General features: G+C 39.1%; 1 long non-coding RNA gene across 2 annotated transcripts in view; it reads right to left on the bottom strand.

Annotated features, from left to right (window-relative positions):
* Positions 1–3,470: 3,470 nt before the first annotated feature.
* LOC143441350 (uncharacterized) overlaps positions 3,471–24,738 on the bottom strand; it is a 34,315-nt gene continuing 13,047 nt past the window's right edge. For both annotated transcript variants that reach the window (XR_013108663.1, XR_013108664.1), the window contains exons 2-4: positions 24,394–24,475; positions 7,789–7,852; positions 3,471–4,217 (exon numbers count right to left, since the gene is read on the bottom strand). This is a non-coding gene — a long non-coding RNA (uncharacterized LOC143441350). The remainder of the gene's footprint in view (positions 4,218–7,788; positions 7,853–24,393; positions 24,476–24,738) is intronic.

The raw sequence follows: 24,738 nt of genomic DNA, 5'->3' as shown, positions 1-24,738 counted from the left end.
TATGGTGCTGGTGGAGCTGAGAGTTCTACATTCAGATCCACAGGGAGCAAGAAAAAGAGAGAGGAAGCTACTGGGCCTGGCTTGGGCTTCTAAAACCCTAACGTGTACCCCCAATAACACACTTCCTCCAACAAGAGCACACCCACTCCATCAAGGCCACGCCTCCTTCCCTGTCAAGTAGCAGCACTCCCTACTGACCAAGAAATCAAATACATGAGTTTATGGGGGCCATTTCTATTCAACCCCCACAAGATATATTCATTTATATGTGGATATTAGCCATTAAGTAAATGATAGCCAACCTACCATCTGTAGACTCAACCTATCATCTGTAGACTCAAAGAGGTTAGGAATAGAGAAAGAGACAAGGATGACACACAGATTCCCCAGATGGGAGGTGAATAGAATGGATTTTATGGGTTAACTGGGGCTTGGGGGAAGGAAACAGGGGGGTCAGGTGGGAAGTGAGAGGGAAAATAGGGTTAAGGAAGAGAATACAGGGAGAGACAGCTGGAACTGAGGGGTATTTGAGAGATGGCATGGAAACCTAGTACACTGGAAACTTCTGAAAATATGTGAAGGGGGTCCTAATGAGGTCTCCTAATACTGGAGGAGACAGAGTCCCAACTGGCTGTTTATTCTCACCAACTGAGGCTTCCAGTACTGGGCTGCATTCAACTGAGCTGTTGCCCAATGGGGGGTCCCATAGAAATCCCCCACACATGTCAAGATGATAGGACTTGTAGGTTGCTCTCCACAGACTCACAGCAGGGCTCCATCACTGAGGACAACAGCCACAAAACTCGTTAAACATGAAGAAGTCAAGCTGGTATGTGCATGAAGCCTTCACGCCTATGTTTTAGTGTCTTTGCTGTATGAAGATACTCAGCAGGCAAAAAAAAAAAAGAAAGAAACATGAACACCAACCAAGCCACAAAACCTGTGACCTACAATTTGTCCTGCCTACAATATGCTAGAGCAATGGTGGCACAGAACTTGTGGAAGTAGCCAACCAATATCTGAGTTGATTTGAAGCCCACTCCATGATGGAACATGTAACTGAGGTTGCTTGGGTGGCCCAGAACCAGAGACTAGACAGCCTAGAGATCAAAAACTATTAGTCTTTAAAAAAAATAAAAGCAACAATAAAATGACTCTTGGTGATATTCTGTTATACTAATAGATCAGTGCCTTCATTCAGTCAACATCAGAGAGGTTTACTTTTGCAGCAAACAGGAGCAGATGCAGAGACCCACATCCAGATATTCAAAGAAAGGGGGGGGGGAGATTTAAATGGGATGCAACCCCATTCCATCAAGAAACACTTCCAAAAAAGGAAGTAGAAAGAATGTAAGAGCCAGAGGAGATAGAGGACATCAGGAGAAAAAGTAGCTCTGAATCTCTGAATGAAGCAAGTAAGACTCTTATGAACTCAAAAAGACCTCGTGAGCACAGGACTGGCATGAATCTGTACCAGGTCTTCTGCGTATACGCTATAGCTTTTAGCTCTGTACTTTTTAAGTGTGTAAATGAATGGGTCTCTGTTTCTTAAGTGTGTTGCTTCAGTCCCTCTTAGAAAGGGGAATAAAATACTCACTCACGGGATTAAGTACATAGACAAAGTGTAGAGAAGAGGCTGAAGGAAAGGCCACGCAGAGACTGCCCCACCTGGGGATCCATCCCATATATAGTCACCAAACCCAGACACTACTGTGGATGCCAAAAAATGCTTGTTGACAGGAGCCTAATATAGTTGTCTCCTGAGAGGCTCTGTCAGAGGCTGACAAATACAGAAGGGGACTGAGCATGGGATCCCCAATGGAGGAGTTAGAGAAAGGACTGAAGGAGCTGAAGGGATTTGCATCCCCATAGGAAGAACAATAATATCAATCAACCAGACCCTCCCCCTTTCCAGAGCTCCCAGGGACTAAACCACCAACCAAAGAGTAAACATTGAAGGAACCATGGTTACAGCCATGTATGTAGCAGAGGATAGCCTTGTAGGGCATCAGTGGGAGGAGAAGCCCTTGGTCCTGTGAAGGCTTGATGCCCCAGTGTAGGGGAATGTTAGGGCAGGGAGGCAGGAGTGGGTGGGTAGGAGAACACCCTCACATAAGCAGGGGAGGGGGGATAGGATAGAGGGTTTCAGGGAGGGAACCAGGAAAGGGGATAACATTTGAAATATAAATAAATAAATAAATGAATAAATAAAAGTCAATAAAATTTAAAAAGAGAGGGAAACCACCTAGTATTTACATCTGGCTTCCATACGCTCCCTCATGCACAATTACACACACACACACACACACACACACACACACATACACATACATTCATGAACTTATACACACATGTACACTTACAGTGTATAGACTAATGAAATGATATATTGAGATAAAGAAGACTGGAAGACGTTCTTTTTAAAAAAAAAAAAGAAAGAGAAAAAGAAAGAAAGAAAGAAAGAAAGAAAGAAAGAAAGAAAGAAAGAAAGCCCATTATTTGTCACCATAAATCTCCAATCCCATCTCCCAGGGGCTGAACAGAGAGTCACCATGAGTCCCAGGCTACCCTGGGCTATACGGCAAGTCTCTCTCATTTAAGAAAGAATAGCAGAAGAAACGGAAGAAAAAAAGAAAGAAAGAAAGAAGGAAGGAAGAAAACATAACATTTTATGGATTTAAATAATCTTTTTTAAAAAGTTTAATCAGGCATGCAGCAGCACATGTGTTTGAAATATCTGTTTTTATTTTCTACAAAAAAAAATGAAAAGGACAGCTTGAAATGGCCACTGTGCAAGATGTTGCCTGGATACTCCTCCTTAAGCTGAGATCATGACTTGCCAGAAATGAACTCTTTTTTTTTTCTTTCTTATCTATATCATTCCTCTATAGTCTGGCATGTCTAACAACAATTTCCAACAGAAATGTCGGTTTGTTTTTTTTTTTCATGGCTTTTTGGCAGAGCAGCAGTTTCACTGTGCCAACCAAAAGTGATACAGAGCAGAGAGTCTGAGGAAAGAAAACTGTAGAGCTTGGTGGGGGTGGGGGTGAGGATGTAGGGGTGGGGGCATAGGGGAATAGGTGATGGAGGAGTCAGGGGTGGGGATGCAGGATACAAAGTCAATTGTGAAGCCAAGTTAGCAGTGGGTGAGGAAAAAAATGAGTATATCACAAAAGGGTGGGCATGGGAAGATTTACTAATAGGTGTGAATAGAACATAAATGCTCAAAGAAAAAGGTGTAAAGTCAGGTGAAAGATAAATTAGTCACATGTTCGCAGCTGTGGTTCCTGAAAGAACTCTCATCAAGAAGATTAAGAAAAATAATGAGAAAAGAAAGAAGGGAGGGGAGGAAGGAAGAAAGAGAAAGAAAGAAAGAAAGAAAGAAAGAGAGAGAGAGAGAGGGAGGGAGGGAGGGAGGGAGGGAGGGAGGGAGGGAGGGAGGGAGGGAGGGAGGGAGGGAGGAAGGAAGGAAGGAAGAAATCCCCCCAAATAGAAGAATTCTCACAACGATCACAAGTAATAACGACCACTAAGATGCCAAAACCTGTATGTCCTTGTTGGGTTATGGCTGAGGACAACTTGGAATTCTAGTTAAACCGTTTTGATATCTTAGAATTCTGCTGTGTTTGACTTAGAATTGAATCAGGAAGAATGGCAATATGCCTTTCATTCCCAAGGGCCAGTCAGTATGTCTAAGACAGATGATAAAGCATTTGTCATCGAAAAACCATGTGGGGTACAGGGGGAAAACTGATGATGAATCCTTCAAATGTTTGGGGAGTTTCTTTTCCCTAGTTTACAATTGCCCTGTAATTTTCATTATTAATTAAGTTCTTATATAGCTGCTTATTGTTTTAGCAGAGGAAGAGCTTGGTATCCTTTACTAGTCTCTTCCATTTTTGGTTCACCCATCTGTATAGTTATCCTTTCTACTCCTTCACTGTAGATTTGGAAGAATAATCTGATCATCACAAATGCCTTCCAATGAAAAGTAAAACCACCTCATGGGTTTAATTAATGATCTGCAAGTGAGTTTTTCAGATGAACCTTTTGCTTCTTTAGAAGCCCTCAGTAATAACCCGATAAACTTGAGAAGTTTGTGCCTGCGCACTCAGAGCGGTGTCCACGTTTCCTGATGGCTGCAAGACTGGGCAAACGCTCTTGACTTTTTTTCTCCAGGAATCCATCATTCCGTTTTCCCCCATCAGCTTCTCTTTCTGTAAAGATCAGAATTATCATACCTTTCCATTAGTTTTCTTAAGATTAGTGAGGAAACTAGAATATTATAAAATATAATTAATAAGTCTGCTTAAAGCTCCATTTCGTTTCATACGCCATAAAAAAAAAAAATTAGGAGGAAGATCTAATTTAGTGGAAATTGAGGATTTAAAATTCCCAAACAATTTGTTCTCTTCAGGATAAAGTCCACATTTCCCCGCAAGGCTGTGATCTGGCCATTGCTGCATTGTTTAGGCATCCTTATTCCAAGATAATATATGAACAAGGAAGAAAGCAGTCTGTGGGGCTTGTTGCCCTGATAGTGAGAGCTGATTATCCCTGTACAGACTCCACTGTACCGAGCACCTCCCAGGCATTCAGTTCAGTCTCTACTCCCCATATCTACATGCCCTGACTCTATGCTTTCTCTCTCAGTCAGTGGGGTGGATAGGGAACCTTGTGAGTGTTTATAAAGAACTTCACTAAATGGCACTTGCTCTACTTAAAGAAGTAATGTGAAGTACTACCATCAGTAATGAGGGTTTAACTATCTCAGAGTATGGTCCTTCACCATCCAAAAGCACAAGGAAAACATTGTGTATAGAGAACAAGGCAAACCATCACACCGATCCAGTGGGAAGCAAGCACTGAGGCACAAGTAACACAATCATGTAACATCTTGGTGGTGTGTTCATGTGGTTTGTGACATCTTTGTGTATATGTTACATCTTTGTATGTGTGACATCTTAATGTGTGTGTGTGTGTGTGTGTGTGTGTGTGTGTGTGTGTGTGTGTGTGTGTGTGTGTATAGCTGAAGTACCCTGAGAACAGACTTTAGAAGTCTTCTTTCTTGTCCTAAGCCCACAAAGGAAGCAGTTTGCCTTCACCTTTACTAGACTGTTGGAAACAGATGTTCATTTGCTCTCTTATGCCATCCATTAAACGTAAAAGAATGGTTTCATAATTTTTAAATTATGTATGACTGAATTTAAATTTGATCATCTATTCATTCTAGAGTATATTCCCCTGTTTTTCTGGATGGAAACCAAATGAATATAAATTATTCTTTTATAATTAGTTTGTGTGTGTGAGTGTGTGTGTGTGAAAGAGAGAGAGAGAGGGAGAGAGAGAGAGAGAGAGAGAGAGAGAGAGAGAGAGAGAGAGAGAGAGAGTTTTGCTGTGTAGCCCAGACTGGCCTTGACCTTACTATGTAGCCCTCACTGGCCTTGAACTTCCTGCAGTACTCCTTCTCTGGCATACTCAGTGCTGGGGATTATAGGTATGCACCATATGCTCACTGATAAATGATGATTCTAATCACACTTTAAATATGGTATAATCAAAAATAAGTAGCACAAGAGCAAGGTGCCTGGATTGGAACTCAAATAGAAGTCCCAAGTGCACTGCCTTTCCTTCCCACTTCCTCACAGAGCACAGGGAATCTCTCACTCAGTGTCAATGCAGTCTTTGGCTGAATCAGCTCTCACATCTTTTCCTTTGTCTGGACTGGTTTTACACAGAGATACAATGCAATTGCCTGGAGAGAGTTTAAGCACTTTACATTTAGACTTTTTCTGTTTTATTCCTTTTATTGATTTAAATCTTTGCAAATTTAGACACTATAGAAAACTACTATTTGCCTCATAATGGCCTCTTCAGTGTGTTTCACAGTCTTTTGTGGAAAATAATGACATAATGACAGTGTTCTCAGACCTATATTTTCTACTTGATAAACTGGCAATTATATGATTAAAGCATTTTTTAGAAACCCACATTAAGTATATGATACTCTAGAAATCAGTCCATCATGTAATTACACAGTCAGGAGAGAAATAATTTACATGACTAAAAACCATCTGAAACACTATCTGTGACCAGGATGTGAGTTTTTAAATGGAGAATTAAGGAATATCAAATGGTTCTCTATATAATGTACTTTTAATGTTAGGGCCATAACTTCTGTATTTTTAAAATTAGGTTTCAATTTTTGCTTTCTGTCATTAGTAGTGGGAAGCTATATCAAACTCTGCTGGAAACATGCTGGATACATTAGGACAAAACACATAAATCTGATGATTTTCTCTTGAAACAACAAGCACTTCCACAGAACAGAGACAAGCAGACAAGGCCTGAGTATTTAAGCTTTTGTGACACACACCAACTTTTCAGTGACTTATCTTCAATACATCACAAAAGCAGATTGATGACTGGAGCATGGAATTTCTTGAAGGTCAAGTCATAGACCAGAGCGCCCACATTCCAAATACAGAAGCCCTAACATTACTGTGGTCAGTGGGTGAGACATAAACACATCCACACATCATGTTTATTAGAATACAGGATGGACGTTAGCAGTATGTTCAATGGGTCCAATCAGGACATAGTTGAGGACCCATATTTAAGACCAAAATACACTCCTATGTTCTCTTCATTGATTTATGCAACTCTTTAAAGCCAGTCACCACGCTTTCCACACTGTTATTTGAGGAAGACTCTAGAAGAAGCCAGAAGTCTCATCTTAGAACTCACCCCTCAAAAGAATAATTTCATGAAGTCCCATGAACTAGTATTGCCTAAAAAGGAAGCTTAGCTATGCTAAGTAAGAATAACCAGTGTACAAATCCATGAATGTTATTTTACCATTTATGAGGTTTTTGAAGAATAAAACATGTACAGACTAGGCTGCAGTTATAAATAATAAATCTCTTTAAGCAGACAGAGGAGGGGCTGGAGAGATGCCTCTACAGAAAAGGTTACTTACTGTTCTTTCAGAGGATCCAAGTTTGATTCCCAGCACCCCTGTTGGGCCACTCATAACCACTTGTAACTGCAGTTACGGGAGATCAGATGGCATCTCCTGGCTTCTATAAGGCCCACACATATCTGTGCATATAGTTACACTGGCGTGCCACATAAACAGGAATAGTTTTGTTTTTTTTAAATAACACATAGAACACTGTAAGAAGGCTCGCTCTTTGGCAGGATTGTGAAGGATGTATGTGAATTAGACATTGGCAAAGGAAGCAGGAGAGACTTACAGAGATCTGGCTATTGAGTCATTTGCGTGCTTTACTCAGAAACTATGTCATGTTTTAAAATTGCAAAAAAAAAAAAAAAAAGAAGAAGAAGAAGAAGAAGAAGAAGAAGAAGAAGAAGAAGAAGAAGAAGAAGAAGAAGAAGAAGAAGAAGAAGAAGCGATATAGAGTAAATGCCCTCAGCTCTGAGGAGCTTTAAGAACAAAAGTCATGTCTGGGTTCAAACCTCTAGTACCACAAAAGAAAAAAAAATGAGAAGAATAAAAGCTAGCAAACTTGTATGTCTCTTGTTACAGGCTTATTCTATCACTACCACAACCCCTCTAGTGCCACTGGTTTTTATGCTTTCTAACTCAAAATAATTCAAAAAGTACAACACACTTTATATTAGAATGGTGGAAACCCAATAGAACAAAGCCAGCATGGGACACTCAGGTGGCCACACCTTGTGATAAAAATGGTAGTAAATACGTTCCACTCTTCCTTTGAGATCCTGAAAGAAAGCCAGTCACCACCCACTCAAAGTAAAACTTACCTTAGCCTCAGTAATTTCCCCTGGGACATCTTCAAAAGTCTTGTCATCCAAGCATTACAAGGAGCTGAGAATGAAAGCAAAAGAAGATAGAGCACACACACAGCCATACCCAGCTGACATGAATGAAGGTGTATCGTGTCATTTAGTTCTTCCCCATTTGCTACCTGGGTCATTCTGATTGTGACTAATTCAACTTGTCATTAAAAATCCAAGGAATTGTTGATCTATCACTCCTTCTATAAAGAATAATGTGATGAAGATGCCCCAAGACACTTGAGAAACCTGCAGATAACACCATCTGACATCATCCCACATAGAATATCAGTGAGCAGCAGGTGGGACAGAGACATCAAATACCTTGTTGTTAATTAAGAGTGGAAGGTGTTGGAGGTGATCAGGACATCATCTCAGGTCTTGTGGGTTTGTGTCACTGTTATATACTGGAGTCTTGGGGTTTTTCCTCAGAAAAACAGTAAAGGCTTCTACGGCTGTGCTGCAAACTCCACATCCGCAGTAAGGCTTAATCTACTTTAGAAAACAATCTACAGCCAGGCAGTGGTGGCTCACGCCTTTAATCCCAGCACTTGGGAGGCAGAGGCAGGCGGATTTCTGAGTTCGAGGCCAGCCTGGTCTACAGAGTGAGTTCCAGGACAGCCAGGGCTACACAGAGAAACCCTGTCTTGAAAAACAAAAACAAAAACAAAAACAAAACAAAAAAAAAACACTGAGGAAGGAGTATAAGCTTATCTGTTTTTAAGTTTTTGTATGGAAGGGTGTTTATTATTTGCTTATTTATTTCATCTTTAATGAAAAGATCAAGAGTGTTAAAAGAAAGAACTACTGCATTTTGCAAATTGATACATAGATATTTATTGCAACTTTTGAGCATCCATCTCAAAATGCATGAACAAGATCTCCCAGAATTTTGATCTTAGATAGCCAACTTTCAAGATGACCTGGTTGATATCAGCAGTTTACATTTGGAATAAATGAATGAAAAATGCTGATTTTTCCCTCTGTGCTACTGTATCCAACCATATATTTCCTATCCTGCTAACCATGATGGAGGTGATGTGTTTGCATATCAATAAAACACACTGTGAAAAAAAATGAAAACTTATCCTGAACTTCAAGTACCTTTCCCTATTCAACTGGGAGACCAAGGGAATCTTCTCTGATTTCACTTCCCCTGCATGCAGGGCAAATTTCAATACACATTAGCATTGGGGCCTTCAAAGTGAAAATGGGAGGTCCCAAAGCCATTTATTTTCTATTTAATAAAACCCCATCAATTCTGTCACACCCATTATGATGCTATTTTAATTGTTTTACCATCGATATAAATGTTTTGCATGTATTGTTACTCCCGACAGCTAACATAAGAACACCAGAGGATTAAACTCAGTTTATCATTTTTACCAGACATGTATTAATGTGATCTGAGTAAGATGTTCATTGCCAACCTTAAAGCAATGAACAGTACTCATGTGAAAATATAAAGCTGATATACATATATATGTGTATATCTTGATGGGTGAATTTCTTTAAAGAACTATTATTTTTTCTCTTTAATTTTTTTGTATTTTTGAGCCTATAATATACTCAGAACATTTCTCCCTTCCCCTTTCTCCCTCAAAAAACCTCCCATGTACCCATCTCTGTTTTTCTTCAAATTCATGACTTCTTTTTTCATAATTGTTATTGCATACATATATGGATATACATATATTTTTTCCTAAACATAGCTTGCTCTGTCTATATGATCTTTCTTGTATGCATGTTTTCAGGGTTGATTATGTGGCACTGGATAAGCAATTGGCGTGCTCTTCCCTGGGTAAGGCCACCTCTCTTGGGGCATTCCTCAGTTGTCTACATTTCTTTGGGTAGGAATGAGGCCCCGTGTGTTATTTCCTGTCCACTTTGGCATGTCCACTGCTGTTCTTTCTCAGCTTATGCTTAGAAAGTCATGTTGGGAAGACTTCATGGGTATAGCTTCTCACAGTCCTAGGAGTCCTAGTTCATTAAATTTTTCTAAAATTTCACAGCAAAGTTTGCTGAAACAGGGCACTTTGCAACAAACTGTTTCAGCAGTATTGAATGAAGATCAGACCCCACTTATAGATGTGTACCCCAGAGTAGACCACCTGAGAGTTGTAAGTAAATGAGAGGCCCTGTAATGACACAGCCAGTATAGAGTCAGAAAAACCAGTGTCTGTCGCTGGCTTAGTTATCTGCTCTATATCTGAGAGCACTGCTTCTACTTTAACAACTTTAACATGGAAACCCTAATCTCTACCTTACAAGGCATTCAGTGGAATTAAATTCTGCATGTAAGCTAAAGTACCCAATGATACTATATAAATATGAGGAATTCATTTTATAATTACTAATTTCAAAACCATAGTGATGGGCAGCATACTAAGCTTCAAAGTCTGGACTCCATGGTTTGTCTGCAATGTCAGCACTTGGGAGACTGAAGCAGGAGGATCACCAATTCAAAGCCTATCTTGAGTATAGCTTCTTGGGTATAATTCAAGAGGTTTGAGTTAGGGTAGGGGTGATGCAGGGGGTAGATGAGAAAAAGGAGGCAGGGAGAGGACAAGGAGAGCTCAATATATGGATTTAAAAGCTGTAAAGGCAATTATAAGAATAAGGTAGGCTACCATCTTCTCTTACTTCATTATACTGTTACAAGTGTCCATATTCTGTTCCTGTTTGGTAAGCAGAATGCAAAGATGTTGATGGCTTTCTTTTAAAAAGAGAAGGCAATACTATTGTTGAATTTTTCCACCTGTGAGCATCTTGAACCCATCTAACAACTCTGTAACCTCAAACAAATCTGTCTCACATTTTACTAGATATAAAGTTGGAACAGGGGCCAACATCTCAGAAGAAAGGTAAGAATGATTCATGGGTTATCACAGGCTTAGAGTTAGTGCAATGTGTAACACAAGGGACTTAGACATGCTGGCCAAATCTCTTTCTTATTTGTGAAGTCTAAAAGGATCTGAGCCCATTCCAGAATCATCTTTTTTTATAAGCCTTGATTTGCATTGTCTATCAAGATGAACTCTGAGTGACCAACCCCTGTGTTCAAGTCAACTTTGGTCACCAAACATCTGATCAAAGCTAAGGGGCCCTGTAATCATTATAATAATGATAATAGTGAGTTTATTCTAAATTCTCCCCATGTGACTTCATTGCTTCACTCATCTTCAGAAGAAAAAAAATGGTACGTTTACAATCTCTATTACATACTAAGCATTGCACTGAGCTGTAGTGTGGAAGATATAATTGTTGCTCATCCATGGGAAAGAAAGATAAAGCTTAACCAACGTTATTACAAAGAAAAACAGTTAAATATAGCTGTAAGGAGTGATCTCAGTGTGGAGAAAAGCAGTGCTGTGGGTCTGTAACTTTAAGAGGAAAAATCTAATTATAATGCTGAGGGAAGGTCTGAGAGATTGATGACTGCCCTGAAGAGAAATTTCTTGTAGAAACTGTAAGGTATTATAGTATAAACACAAAAGGGAGCATGGGGCCTTGATGGGAGTGAAGGAGAGAGGATGAACCTGATGCCCAGCAGGAGAGCAGGGCAAGAGGGGCCAAGGAGCCAAGCAAGCCAAGCTCCCAGCCAGTTAAGAGGATAATCCTAAGAGCTGAAGAAGTGTAAGCATGGGCACTTGGTGAGTCTTGAGGAAACGAAGGGCCTGTAGGATAACCTCTGTCTGAGAAAAACAGTTTGAAGGGAGGGTGGTAGTTTGAATAAAAATGGCCCCATAGGCTCATAGGGACTGGCACTATTAGGAGACTTGGCCTTGCTGAAGTAGGTGTGGCTGTGTTGGAGGAAGTGTTTCTCAGTGCTTTCTGAAGATTCAGAAGTAGGACTCTCAGCTACCTCTACAACGCCATGTGTGCTGCATGTCGCCAAGTCAGCATGCCAGTAATGGCCTAAAACTCTGAAAATGTAAGCCAGCCCCAATTAGATGTTTTTCTCTTTAAGAGCTATGGTCATGGTGTCTCTTCACAGCAATGGCAACCCTAAGACAAGGATTAAGAGCAATTGTAGGTAAGCCAGTTAGGAGGCTGTCTGTCCTCCACATGAAGACTGGAGCTCTGAGCATGACAGCTGAGCCAGAGGTTTTGCAGGTGCTACAGAAACAGCTTGGAACCTCATAAAATATACCTTTTTCCCTTTTGTTGCCCAGCAGATCATTCACATAAAGGCACATTCACTTTCCTTTTGGAATATTCTAAAGAATCCTAGTAAAGGTTAATGGTGGGTAAAATGGTGGATTCCACACACGTTTAAATTCATGAGGGAACAGTCAAAATGCCAATTCCTGAAATAATTGGTATTATTTCCCTCCAGGTGAAAGTCCTTGTTCAGTACTGCTATAAAACAACACTAGAAAATTTTCCATCGAAACACATTTTTACTAGGAAAATGGTACAGATAAATACCATCTATAACAAATTAGGTTAAAACAGTGGCAAAACTATGGAACTCAAGCTAAAAGAAGAGAAAATGCATGCATGGACTTCAGATCATAGAAAACACATCCTATAATAATTCTAAAATCGCCAATGTCCTTGACTGTAGTGTCTGGTGGACCAGAGCCACTGCCTTGGGGACACTGGCTGCCATGCTTTAACCACTATGCAATTGTGGGCTTGTGGCCAAGGCACTGCCTCATCATATTGCAACTGAGCAGAGCTCATGTGTGCACACACAGGCACAGATACCAAAATCCCTAAACAGGCTAAGTCCATACATCTTGCATTACTAGGCATAAAAGCAAAAGAGATGCCTCCCTGCCACAAACAGGCGCGTAAGACATCCCTTAGAATTTCCTCTAGGATAAATCCTTCTCTCCTAAAAGAAAAGAAAATTAAATCATTGGCAGCCTGAGTCTCCCCGAGTAGAAGTGAGACATTAATTTCAATCGTGCACATTGAGAAGTTATTGCACGGCAGGGATTTCCAATTACATAATACAGAACCAGAACTCTGCCGTGCCATTTGGCTGCCAGTATCCATGGGTGAGCTGCGTAACACTCCTCTGTCATGTAGCTCATGTGAGAAGAGAATTCTGCTGTTCCAAGAAATGGCACTCATCTTGGAGACCTGCCCAGTTACACAAAAGAGCATAATTTCCACATTATCCCCGGGCATAATGTCTGAGATGATAAGTGTGTGATAGCTTTACATGTAAATTATAGATGCAATGCTACTATAAAGGAAAGGTGCACCGACCGCTCTTGGGTGGCAGCAGTTGAGAGAAACAAAAGCAATTTGTTCTTTAATTTTTATGAAATGATAGCTAAGCCCCCCTATGATAATCAACAGACACTTGAGGGTTAGATGGTAGATAAGGTAATTGCATGGTGATTATCTATAAAGCAGGACCAGAATTGCAAAACTGTAGAACTGATGCAGGCTTAGTCACTAACTTGTCACAGATTATTTCATTATTTGGATTTTAAATCCTTCACAGTCTGAATTTAGTGTTTATCTGTTTTTTCTCAGGGACTCTATATACTATTTGCAAATAGTATGCCTGCCTGTACACCATACACTTGCACAAACACACTCACACTAGCAAAGAGAGAGAAGTATAAGATATATTTTCTCTATTTGGTGACAACCCTCCATATGTAATATAAACTGTGTGCCAGACATGGGGTTAAGTTACAAGAAAATATTATGTGTTTTTCTGCTAAAGGTTCACAAGTCTTTTGATAGCAGTCAAAAATGTGGCTTTCTGTACTGGTTATCAGTAACGTTTAGAGGATTTCTCCTTAGCTTATTAAATTCAACCATATCATTCACTACTAGGCTCTCATCACAAGATTAGCGTCAGGCATTTGTAACTGCAAGAAACTTCATGGGAAAGCAGCACACTAAGGTAATGCAATCAGCAACCTGAACCTGATGAACAGTGAGAGCAGTAGAGAAGGGAAGGGGGAAGGGAAACCACATTGTACATTACACAGTTGCCTCACCTCTCGAATTTTCAGAAAGGGTCATCTGATTCAAGATGGCAGGTTAAAGCTCTCATAGGCAAAGTTAATATGTTTTAATCCCTCATTACTTAGTTATGGATAGCACAACCTCTACTGAAAGAAAGAAGGGGCCAAGAACATAGAGCCTAAATGTTGACAAACATAGAAGTTCAGGCACCAAATCTGAACTAACATTTTTAGTGTAGTAGTTTTAGATGGGTTAATCTCTGAATCCACATCCCAACAAGACAGGTGACCATGTAGCAGAAGACAAAGGATCAGCACAAAGGAGCTCATAGTAACTTAATAGTTGTGCTTTGAAGAATTCTAAATATTAGATAAGAGCTGAATAATATTGGTTACTAAATGTTGGGCAAATTCCAGAATCTTGACAGTGTTATATATGAAGACAGCATTTTATCTTTTTAAATATTTATTTGCAAACATTTATAGGATGCAGTATGATAATTCAATACATGTGTAATGATCAACTCAAGTGTCTTGGGAGCCCATTATCCAACTTCCCGCTATCCCTCCTACCCTACCCAGCCTTCCCAGCTTCTATTAATCACTACTAAACATTTTAAGTGAATTTTTAAACATCCACATGTGAGATAGAACATTCTGTAGTTGTCTTTCTATGTCTGATTTGTTTCATTGACCATAATATCTGCTAGGTCCATCCATTTTGCTGCAAATGATAGTATGACATCACCTTGTTATCCTTTTCTCAGTCTCCCTCTTTTTCTCTCCCTCTTTCATTTGAGACAAGGCTTTGTCTCATTCAGCCTAGTCTTGGTGCAGAATGTCAATCTCCTTGCACATGCCTCCCGAGTTATAGTGTATGCACTACTATGTAGCTTTTTTCAGTGGTCACTTACTATTTCACTATGTTTTTTTTTCATTTCATGCCATGCATTCATACAAGTAGATTCCATATGTTAATGACTGTTACTAGCACAGCAATAGACATAAGCATACAGGTTTTTCTCTAATATGTTGATATCATTTCCATTGGCTATGAACCTAAAGAAGAGTAGCAGGATTATTGACAGACATTAGTGTTCACAGTAGCCTTACATATTCTCCAAGGGATGTTCTATCCCATATGTCCCTTTAATAAGTGTATAAGAATTCTCGTTTTCTATAATGTCTATTGATAGTCTTTCTACATATTTAATTGGATTATTTAGGGGTTTGTAATGGGCTTTTGAAAGTTCTTGGATACTTTGAATATGAGTTACCTGAACAATTTGTAAAGTTTTTTTCATTGTGAAAATCATCTTTTTGCTGTTTCTTTTGTTGAATAAATGTCCTGTAGTTTACTATAATTTCCTTTGTCTGTTTCTACTTTTGTTTCCTGTACTTTGGAGGTCTTAGAAAATCTGTGACCCATAATAATATCTTGAATTATTCTGCATTTTTTATCTTATTTGTTAAAGAGTTTAAGGTCTTAAGTTTAGATTTATTTATTTTGAGCTGATTTTTACAAGGTAAGAGACAGAAATAAAATATAAATTATCTGCAGATATGCATATGAATATCAAGTTTGCCCAGTACCACTTATTGAAAAAAAAACTATATTCTCATGCTCTACCTGTCTCTCCAGTGTGTTTTTGTCAAAACAAGTCAACAGTAAATGCACAGGGCTATTTCTGGACACTTTCTTTATCTTGTCACAGTGGTGTGTGTGTTTACTTTTATGCCAATACCATTAGGTTTGATAACTTTGCCCTTGTACTCTATTCTGAAAGGTCCTGAAAACTAAAAGTTTAAAAAGTCAGTTTTCTCCAGCATAGTATCTCTTAAAATAGGTGACTCTTCAGTCATAGAGGTTTGCTATTTTCTTTAAGGATTTGTTTATTTGTTTTATGTATATGAGTACACTGTAGCTGGTGTACACACACCAGAAGAGGGCATTGGATCCCATTACAGATGGTTGTGAGCCACCATGTGATTGCTGAGAATTGAATTCAGGACCTCTAGAAGAGCGGTAAATGCCCTTAACTGCTGAACCATCTCTCTAGCCCGAGGTTTGGTATTTTTAACAAAGTAACAGTGAAATTTTTCTAGCCCTAGAAAAATCATCCCAAATGTAATTTTATCTCATGTTTTATTACATTTAAGTGTGTGTGTGTGTATGTGTGTGTGTGTATGTGTGCATACTACTGTATACATGTACAAGTCAAGTTGTAGAATGTGTTTCATTTGTTCCCTACTTCTCCCATGTAGATGAAGGTCATGAGGTCTAGTGGCAAGTACCCTCAAAGCCATCTTACTGGCCACAAAACATGATTTGTAACTCAAACATATCCTTCTTTTGCATGACAGAGTATTGAATATCTGTATGTGGCAGGCAGCTGCAAATACTAGGTAAACAATAGTGAACAAAACGCATAGAGGCCAACATAATAACAGTTTTGAGGCCACAAAATAAAGCCGCAAAGAGATCAGTTTCTGTGAACATAAGAAGTAGGCAGTATGAGTGCAAGTCACATGAAAGCCTTAGCCACACTGGGAAAGCTAATGAGGACTTCATCTTGTTATTTAGGCCAAGATCTGGAAGATAAGATAGGTTGGGTTGTAGCACAAACTCAGGGAAAAACACTTTATTGTGGTGACAAGATTTTAATGCCGGAAACAGTTCATTATTTCCTCCTAGAAAATAGTGAGGCCATGTTAAGAGAAACCAAACCAAAAAAAATAAATAAATAAAAATAAAAAAATAAAATAAAAAAATAAAAAACCATAAATTGTTCAAGATATTAGTGTTTAGATCTTTCATACCTTGTAAGACATTGGAAGGAGTTCATATTTTTATTTATTTAAAACAGGAAGTAGTTTTAAAGACTCAAGAAAGCCTGAGTTAACCTGCTTTACACATTTGGGAGCTCCCAGATGCTTGGCACAGTGGGTGGCCATGGTAGAGTGCAGGAGAAAGCAATGCAGAAAAGAGAGAAACCCGAGATTGTGATCATTTCAGTGAATGAGGACTGTTCTTGTCATTGACTGGGATCGCAGAAATGAGAGGAAGCAAAAAATATGGGTTAATGGTTTAACCCATTATTTAGTGAAAGGTGGGGTTTAGGTTGTGATAGAGAAGAGGAAAATCAAAAGGTCCTTCTAGATGTCAAGTGTAAGCAAGTGTGTGCTTGGTGGTGCCATATACTGAGAGGGTGAAGAAAGAAAAAAGTTTCCAGAAGGGGAAGAAAGAGCTCTATTTTGGATGCCTTAACTTGAAAGTTGACTGTGAGTCACCAAATGGAAATTTCCTGAGACTAATTAGTTCACAGCCCCCAAAAGAGGCCTCACAAGGTAGCAGAGGGAACAGGAAGTTTCTAGTGACTATGGGTTGAAGAGATGACCTTTAGACTCTAGGCAGATTAAGAAATCCATGCTGGACTGTGGCTCAGTCGGTAAAGTACTTGCCTAGCGTAGTGTCTCAGATTCTATCCGGGTACATGAGCTAGGCATAGAAGCACACTTGGAAAGTGGCTCAGGGCCATCACTGGCTACATAATGAGTCCAGCAGTCAAGCACTCTTCTTTAGTACTAAACAGAACACTGCTCATCACGTGCCTCTAAGGAGGGGGAAAGCTGGAGAAATTAGAATAGTTTCCAATGTTAACATTCAGGGAGAAAATTACCCAACTCAAAAATGACAGATGATTTGAGCGTACATGTCTCTTAAAATGAATACATACAAAATTTACAACATCATTTGTTACTAATATATTCAGGTTAGAACTACCAAATGTAACAATACAGGCACATTTTTATTATTAAAATTAAAATACTGACCATGCTAAGAGTTTGCAGGGTGGGAACAGAGAGCTTTCAAATACAGCTGTCAGGAATGAAAATGGTACAGCCACGATAGAGGGAAACAAAGTGTTAGGCAAATTCAGAAAAATTAAAACCTAAAGAGTGTTAAGGCCGTCATGTGATATGTCCCTCCCAGCCCTAAGTTTTTACCTAGGACAGATCAAAATACATAGCCTTAGAATAGTTTGTACATCAGTGGCCATATCAGCTTTATGTAGCACAGTCTTAAACTAGAACCAGCACATATGTCCTCTGGCTGGCGAGTAGATATTTGAGGTGTTATGGAGTCATATCCCACTCAGCAACCACTGTGACAATTTTCTGACAAATGCAGCAGCACAGGGACTCAAAATAATTAGGCTGGGTTTTAAAGAAGAAAATGAGCCAGGCAAAAATGTATCATTCACAAGAAAGTAGAAAGAACCTAAAAATGATAGAAAGTATGAGGAGACTTTTAGTGTTCATTATATTCATTGTTCTGCTTGAGGTGACAGTCTCACTTGTGAGCATATATGCAAGAGCATAGCAAGTGCACACTGAACCAGACACAGTGCACTATATCTCCGTCATTCTTCCCTCAACTTTGTGAGAAATAAAAGCAGGTTGAGAAACAGGATGAGTTGCACAGAGTGAAAACATTCGTTTTGAGACATTCAGACATATAAATCTGACCACCAGTATTATTATCTAAAATTGTATTTATTTATTTTTCATTTAGATGTAACAAAGCAGTATTTATTTATCTATATTTGTATTGGCTATTTTATTTATTTACATGTCTAATGGTATCCCCCTTCCTGGTTTCCCCTCTGCAAACCCCCTATCCAATTCCCCCTCCCCCTTGCTTCTATGAGGCTGTTCCACCCACCCGACCACTCCTGTCTCACCACCCTAACATTCCCTTACTCTAGGGCATCTTACCTGACATTAAACCGGCAGCATTGTGCATGCTGTGTATCATCAACTGGTTGCAGAATACAAATCATCACAGAAAGGAGGATGGAAAACCCTTCATTTGAACAGGTGTTTATGAAACATACATCAGCACATCCTAAGTTAAATATCCTAAAGCTCAAAAATAATTTTTTGCCTTCAAGCTTAAAGAAGTATTTCAAGTGACTGAGTTATTTTATATTTCAAATAATTTTCTCTGTTTGTTGTTTGCTTTAGTAAGACTATAGTCAAGAAACCTTGTGAATATTACAGAATCATGTCAAGTTAAATCTTTGTGTTTATAATGCCAAAGAACATTTTACTAGAAAGATTTCCTGTGTCCCTTACCTTACTCAGACTGCCCACTCTGCCCTCAGCCCTTGGACACATGCTTGCACAACTGTGGTTGGCAGTTGCTCTCTCCTCTTCCAGCCTCCAGCCATGCTGCTTTCCCAGAAGTCTCTCCAAAGCCCACTGTGAAATCCCCCACATTCCCTATGACTTAAGTTTGTTCACATTTGGCACTGCCTAAGGATCTATTTATTTTTCCCAATAGTCTCCCCCATGCTTACTTCTTCCTTCCTCCCTTTCTCCCCTCCCCCTTCCTCCCTTCCTTCCTTCCTTCTTCCCTCATTCCTTCTTTTACAATACGATAGAAATACTAGATAAGACGCTCTCTTCTCCTGTTTGCTATGTATATGGTGCAATTGTGAATTTGCATGTTTCTATTTTCCACCTAGTTCTTTCTCAAACCTCTTCCTGGATAATCTTATCACCACCCGTGGTTTTAGCTCCCAAACTATATTTCATATAACCTAGTATTTAAATGAACTTAAGACACCCCTTGGAACAAGCCACACTGCCTACCTACCTAGCCCCATTTATTGGCTAGTTTCTATTGGATCTGCATGGCTAGAGGTCATTTCTTATGCTAAGAAGATATATTTGTTCAACAATGAACAAATACATTGGCAGAATATAAGCCTTGCAAATAAAATCATGTCATGATGATAGGTTCCAGTTTGTAACAAGTTTATTTCAGGGGCACTTTTCATAGAAATGTACATCAACTTGTGGTTGTCAGTCATGGGCCAGGATTTTAAAAAAAAAAAAAAAGCTGGGGGAAATGACATTTGAGAGTGGAATCTCACCAAGTATGAACTTGCTTTGTCTGAAGCCAGGAACTAACATTCATCTCATGTTAACTTCCTGTATAGCTTAAAGTAAATTAAAGTAAAATGTGTGACCAAAATGACAGAACTATGCTGAAGTCTCGCCTTGTGCCTAGTGTTTGTAACACTTTGCTATTCCAGAGGAAACCAATTTAAAATGCTGACCTTTGAGGTATAGACTTCCTGGGCAAGATCCAAGTTTTAACTACACTTAGGTTTGTTTTAGTGGCTGGGGTTAGAAATGCTTTGTCCTTATACATGCTTGTTATGGAAGGATATGTCTTCTCTCCTCAGAGCACCAGGATTAGTCACTCGTTAGGTTCTTAATCTAGATCAGTTTATAACTAATAAAGCAAGTACCCTCTATAGTCATGCATTGTGTAAGCATTAAGCTTAGCCTCCACAAAGTGACAGTCTTTAAAACAAATCATAGGAAGACTTTCTTTGCATTTTCTACACAAAATGTAAACACACGAAGCTGTGGTGATCTGAAACTGTATGTAAACCTCCAATTTTAAATTTCTACTGAGGTATCTCATGCGTGAAGTGAAGAAGAGGGCATGTTTGAGTGTAGATGGAGAGGAGAAAAAATGCCTAAGAGATTGGGATTAAGTGGTGATAAAGAAATGGAATGTGTTTTCAAACTTCTCTATCGTGTTAGATAACGAATATACAGGAGAGACCATAAAACAACAAAAGGTTTCCTAAACATAGAAGCTTTTAAACTATAAGATGTTAGATGTTTAGTTTTAAAAGATTTCCACACACAAGTGTAAAGACAATTTCCAGTAACAGGCATGTTTTTCTTAATCTTTGCCTTTCGTGATGTTTTTCATAACTGAAAGCCCTTAGTAAGCACTCCCAATGAAACTGCCCTAATTACCCTCCTGTTACACTTCTCTTGGCACCTTCTTATATTTATCAAATAGCAGATACCATCAGTACACATGCAGGGTTTAAAGAGAAACCCATTCTCTTCAGTATTTGATAAAGTCTTATTTGAAAGGAATCCACATTAGTGGTGTTTTATCCTATGAATAGAATAAGATAAGTCTCAAGGGAGTACCTACAAGGACAAGGCTGGTAGGTTGACATTTATAAAATACATTTATCTTTAACCAGCTGTCCATCAATAGCATCCTAACACATGGTCAGAAACTCTTAACACAGGACAAGGAAGGGCCAGTAACAGTCTTCATTTAAATAACTAAAAGATTCTCTAGCTGTGACTCACGGAGTAAAGAATGAAAGGACATTGTGGTGATCAGTAGCTTTTCCTAACACTAATTTTCTCTACTAATAAGATTGAAGATGATTTGTATTTAACATTTGAAGATATTGTAAAAGAGTAAACATAGTAGGTTTCGCTACTAAGCAAAACATTACAGTACCAGAGCAAAACCCTAGACTCTAAAACTTTTTAATTAACTTACTTTAAAAAAAAAAATGTCTCTTCAAGAGTTACACAGAGTTGAGGTCTAATATCTATACTGACTTTTTCAGAACACACTCAAATTATAATCACAAATTCATAATGAAAGCAAGTTTCGCCTCTGCTTAACAGGCACAAACTTTCCCCTTAAATTTTAATAGTGTAGACTTCCAGCATGCTGACATGATTCCAGAACTCTCATTTTGAAACAATACTGCCAACACATGCTACAAATACAACCATTTTGTAGTCATTGAGCTTAAAGAGAAGCACCAGCCTGTGAAAAAGCCACCATGATCCGATGGGTACCTTGTTCCTTTGATTCTAATGAAAACAAATTAAAGGATAATGAAAAAGAGGAGTGTCTCTGTTCACATTTCTTAAAATACTCCAATTTACATAATCAAAAGAATTTTCCCCTAAACAATTGATTGTCAAAGCCCAGTATTTATCATGAAGGGACAGAATTACAAACCATTAGAATTTTGGTACTGTTTAATAATTAGCACATATGCATGTTAGAAATGCAAAATTCTTTTGCTGCTTTAATTTGTAACTCCCTCCCCCCCCCATTTCTATTGTGCATATTATGTATCTTTTTAAGAAAGTAAAAATTTGGAATTATAATTATTTTGATGTGGAAAGTTATTCAACCTCCCACCTCACCCCAAATGTCAAAAAATGAAATCTGGATTTATTTTTAAAACTCTCATGGCTCAAAAACCCTTTTTCTCTTCTAGAAGAAAATAATGTTAAACTAATTTCATAATGCCTCAAGTGGATCAGGACATAAGTGGCTCTGGTTTCCTGTTCTTTCTAGGTTATACCATTGATATTCATCATTAAAATAGTAGTAAGCTAAAAATCCTAGAATATCTGCATTGTAGCATAACCACTGACTGTATCTTCCCAAATCAAAAATCATTCTGAAATGTTTACCACTCTTTCAGGAAGCTTAAAGGTAGAAGTAGCTTTCTAAATTATTTTATTTAAAGTGTAGACATCTGCCTAAAAATAATCATCATCATCACCATCACCATCACCATCACCATCACCATCACCATCACCATCACCATCACTACTACCACCAACACCACCCCCAACACCACCAATCATCAACCAGTGTCAAGGAACAAGAGTTGGAAAAAAATATAACCAAGACTAGTGAATATAAAAAAAAAAAGGTCAAGTAATCAAAAGCTATGATAAAAGAGGTACTTTTTAAACATGAAATACATGTTTTCTGCCTATAAATTATATCATTTTGCCATTGATTTTGCCTCTTTCTTCTCACATGCCTTAGACAGTACCACTTCACTTTCAGAAGTTTGTGGAGCACAATACTTTTGATTCGGTGTTTCATCCTGACTGTAGTCTACCATGTCCAACAGCTCCCCTGAGCTCAAGGCAAAATGGAGGACTCCCTTTCCCAGAGGGGCTTCCTCTTCTCTGCCTGATCTGGGGATCCCGACCACCATATCCTCTACCCGAGGAATGTCCACAGTCCTTGACAAAATTACAGGTTCAACTTCCTCTCTCCAGACAAGAACCAGCGAGCACCTGGGCTTTCCGAAATACCTCTCCATGCAAATGAGGTATTCCCAGAACATTAAGCTTCAGCCAATGAAATTTCACCCTAAGAAGAATCCTTTCCTGTTCTCCAAGGTTCGTATACAGCCTTTGATTTACCCCAGATAAAAGTGTATGTGCACAAGCTGTTTCACTGAATATCCTCTAAAAGAATTGTAACACTAAAACCCTCAGAGAAGGCTTTCTCCCTCCTGCAGTCCCAGTTGGATCTGTTCTGAGCTTCAGATGATCCTGTGACACGCCAGCCTGGATACTCTGAGAGAGGATAAGGAATTTGGGACCACAGGAAGGAGGCAAAAGAGGGAAAAATGGGAAGTGCATAGAAAAGGTACTGGCAGCCCAACAAACAACTCAGAGGCAAAGTTAAAAGAATAATAATCATAAAAACCTATTCAAGTGTAGGTAGCCTCTCACAGAAGGGAAAAAAAAGATACAGAAAAAAAAGCCACAGAAACTAACTTCTGCCATTTTGTGTGTGTGTGTGTGTGTGTGTGTGTATGTGTGTGTGTGTGAAACACTCTTTGAAAATAACCTTGCCTTGTATCAAATTACTCACAGACTTCATCAGAGATGTTTCTCTGTATATCAGATAATGATTAAATCAGAAATTAACAACTGGTCAATGAGCCAAGAACAAGTGTGTATGGACCTTGTCCATAAATGGGACAACTACATCACACACCTTCCTTGTAAGTCTCAGGAACAATTGCAGAAGAGTGACAGAAATAATGTTACGAGTCAGAGCTTGGGAAGGACCGGACCAAATCAAAGTTCTAGCATGAGGAGAGGTAGGCTCATGAACTGCCTCCCATAATTGAGTTGCTATTGACAATTGATGGCTTCTGGGGGGCGGGGAGAGCCAGTTTTCAACCAGGGTGTGGCCCCTGGTTGGTTGACCACACTCTAGTAGACAGGCCCACACACCCATGAGTGTATGGGCAGCACGAACTGGACTGGATGGGCTTTAAAAACCAAGCAACAACAACAAAAAGGTGGAAGTGGTGGAGCGTTGTAGAGGGGGATTGAGAAGAGTTAGGGGAAAAATCAGGTATGAATGTGATCAAGGTGCAGTGTATTATGAAATTCTCATAAAAATATAATACTACAAATGAAAAAAATAGCGATGACCACAATACTTGCCAAAATATTTAAGTCTTAACAATGTGTGTGTGGTGGGATATATATATATATATATATATATATATATATATATATATATAATTTCTTTTCTTTTTTTTTTTTTACTTTTTATATCTCAGGGTTAAAGATGCATCATTAAAATGAAACAATTTGAAGGGGAGCCACAATGAGAAGTGAGTAGTTAATCAAACCAGTGGTACTGTTTAGCCATCATTTGGATTTTAAAATTCTGACACCCCTTCTTCAAAACACAGAGCACTTCCTCCCGTCTAAACAGCAAAGACTGCTTCCATCTCCCACAGGACACCTGGGAATCCTAAGAGCTGTCTCAAAACACTGACATCCTAAGTGATGCCAGGAGCCAGGCCTGCATGTCTGTCCCACTGCCACCCCACCCCCACCCCCATCCGCTCCCCCATCCCCATGGGCAATGTGCTTCTATCCTGAGCCAAAGCTTTCGCCAGATTCCACTTGAAGATACCTTCTGCCTGCTTTCTTTTTCACTTACCTTGTGAAGGCTCATCCCCTAGACATTGGCAGTGGCTTTGGGTGTTGGTTGAAGAGAGATCAGCAGTTAGGATGGTGGTTTCCTGTAAAGCAGGCAATTAAACACAGCTCAGTTCAGGTCACCTAATACTCAAACCGAGAAGTCAGCAACAGGGCAAAGTTGGGGCTGATGAACTTTTTCTCTGTTCCTATACATGCAGTGGAACATCAGACTGAGTTTCTTTATAGTTACTTTCCAAAAACTATTTTTCCAGCTTACACATCTTTTCTGGCTGCCTTCTTTCTGTAAACTATCTGGAATCACTATGTTCACCCCTTCACAACAAAATGGACAGTTTAATGAAAG

This window comes from Arvicanthis niloticus, chromosome 2, assembly GCF_011762505.2.
Source record: "Arvicanthis niloticus isolate mArvNil1 chromosome 2, mArvNil1.pat.X, whole genome shotgun sequence".
NCBI classification, from domain to species: Eukaryota; Metazoa; Chordata; class Mammalia; order Rodentia; family Muridae; genus Arvicanthis; species Arvicanthis niloticus.
The sequence above is the reverse complement of the archived record's forward strand: the minus strand, read 5'-3'. Positions and strand labels throughout refer to the sequence as shown.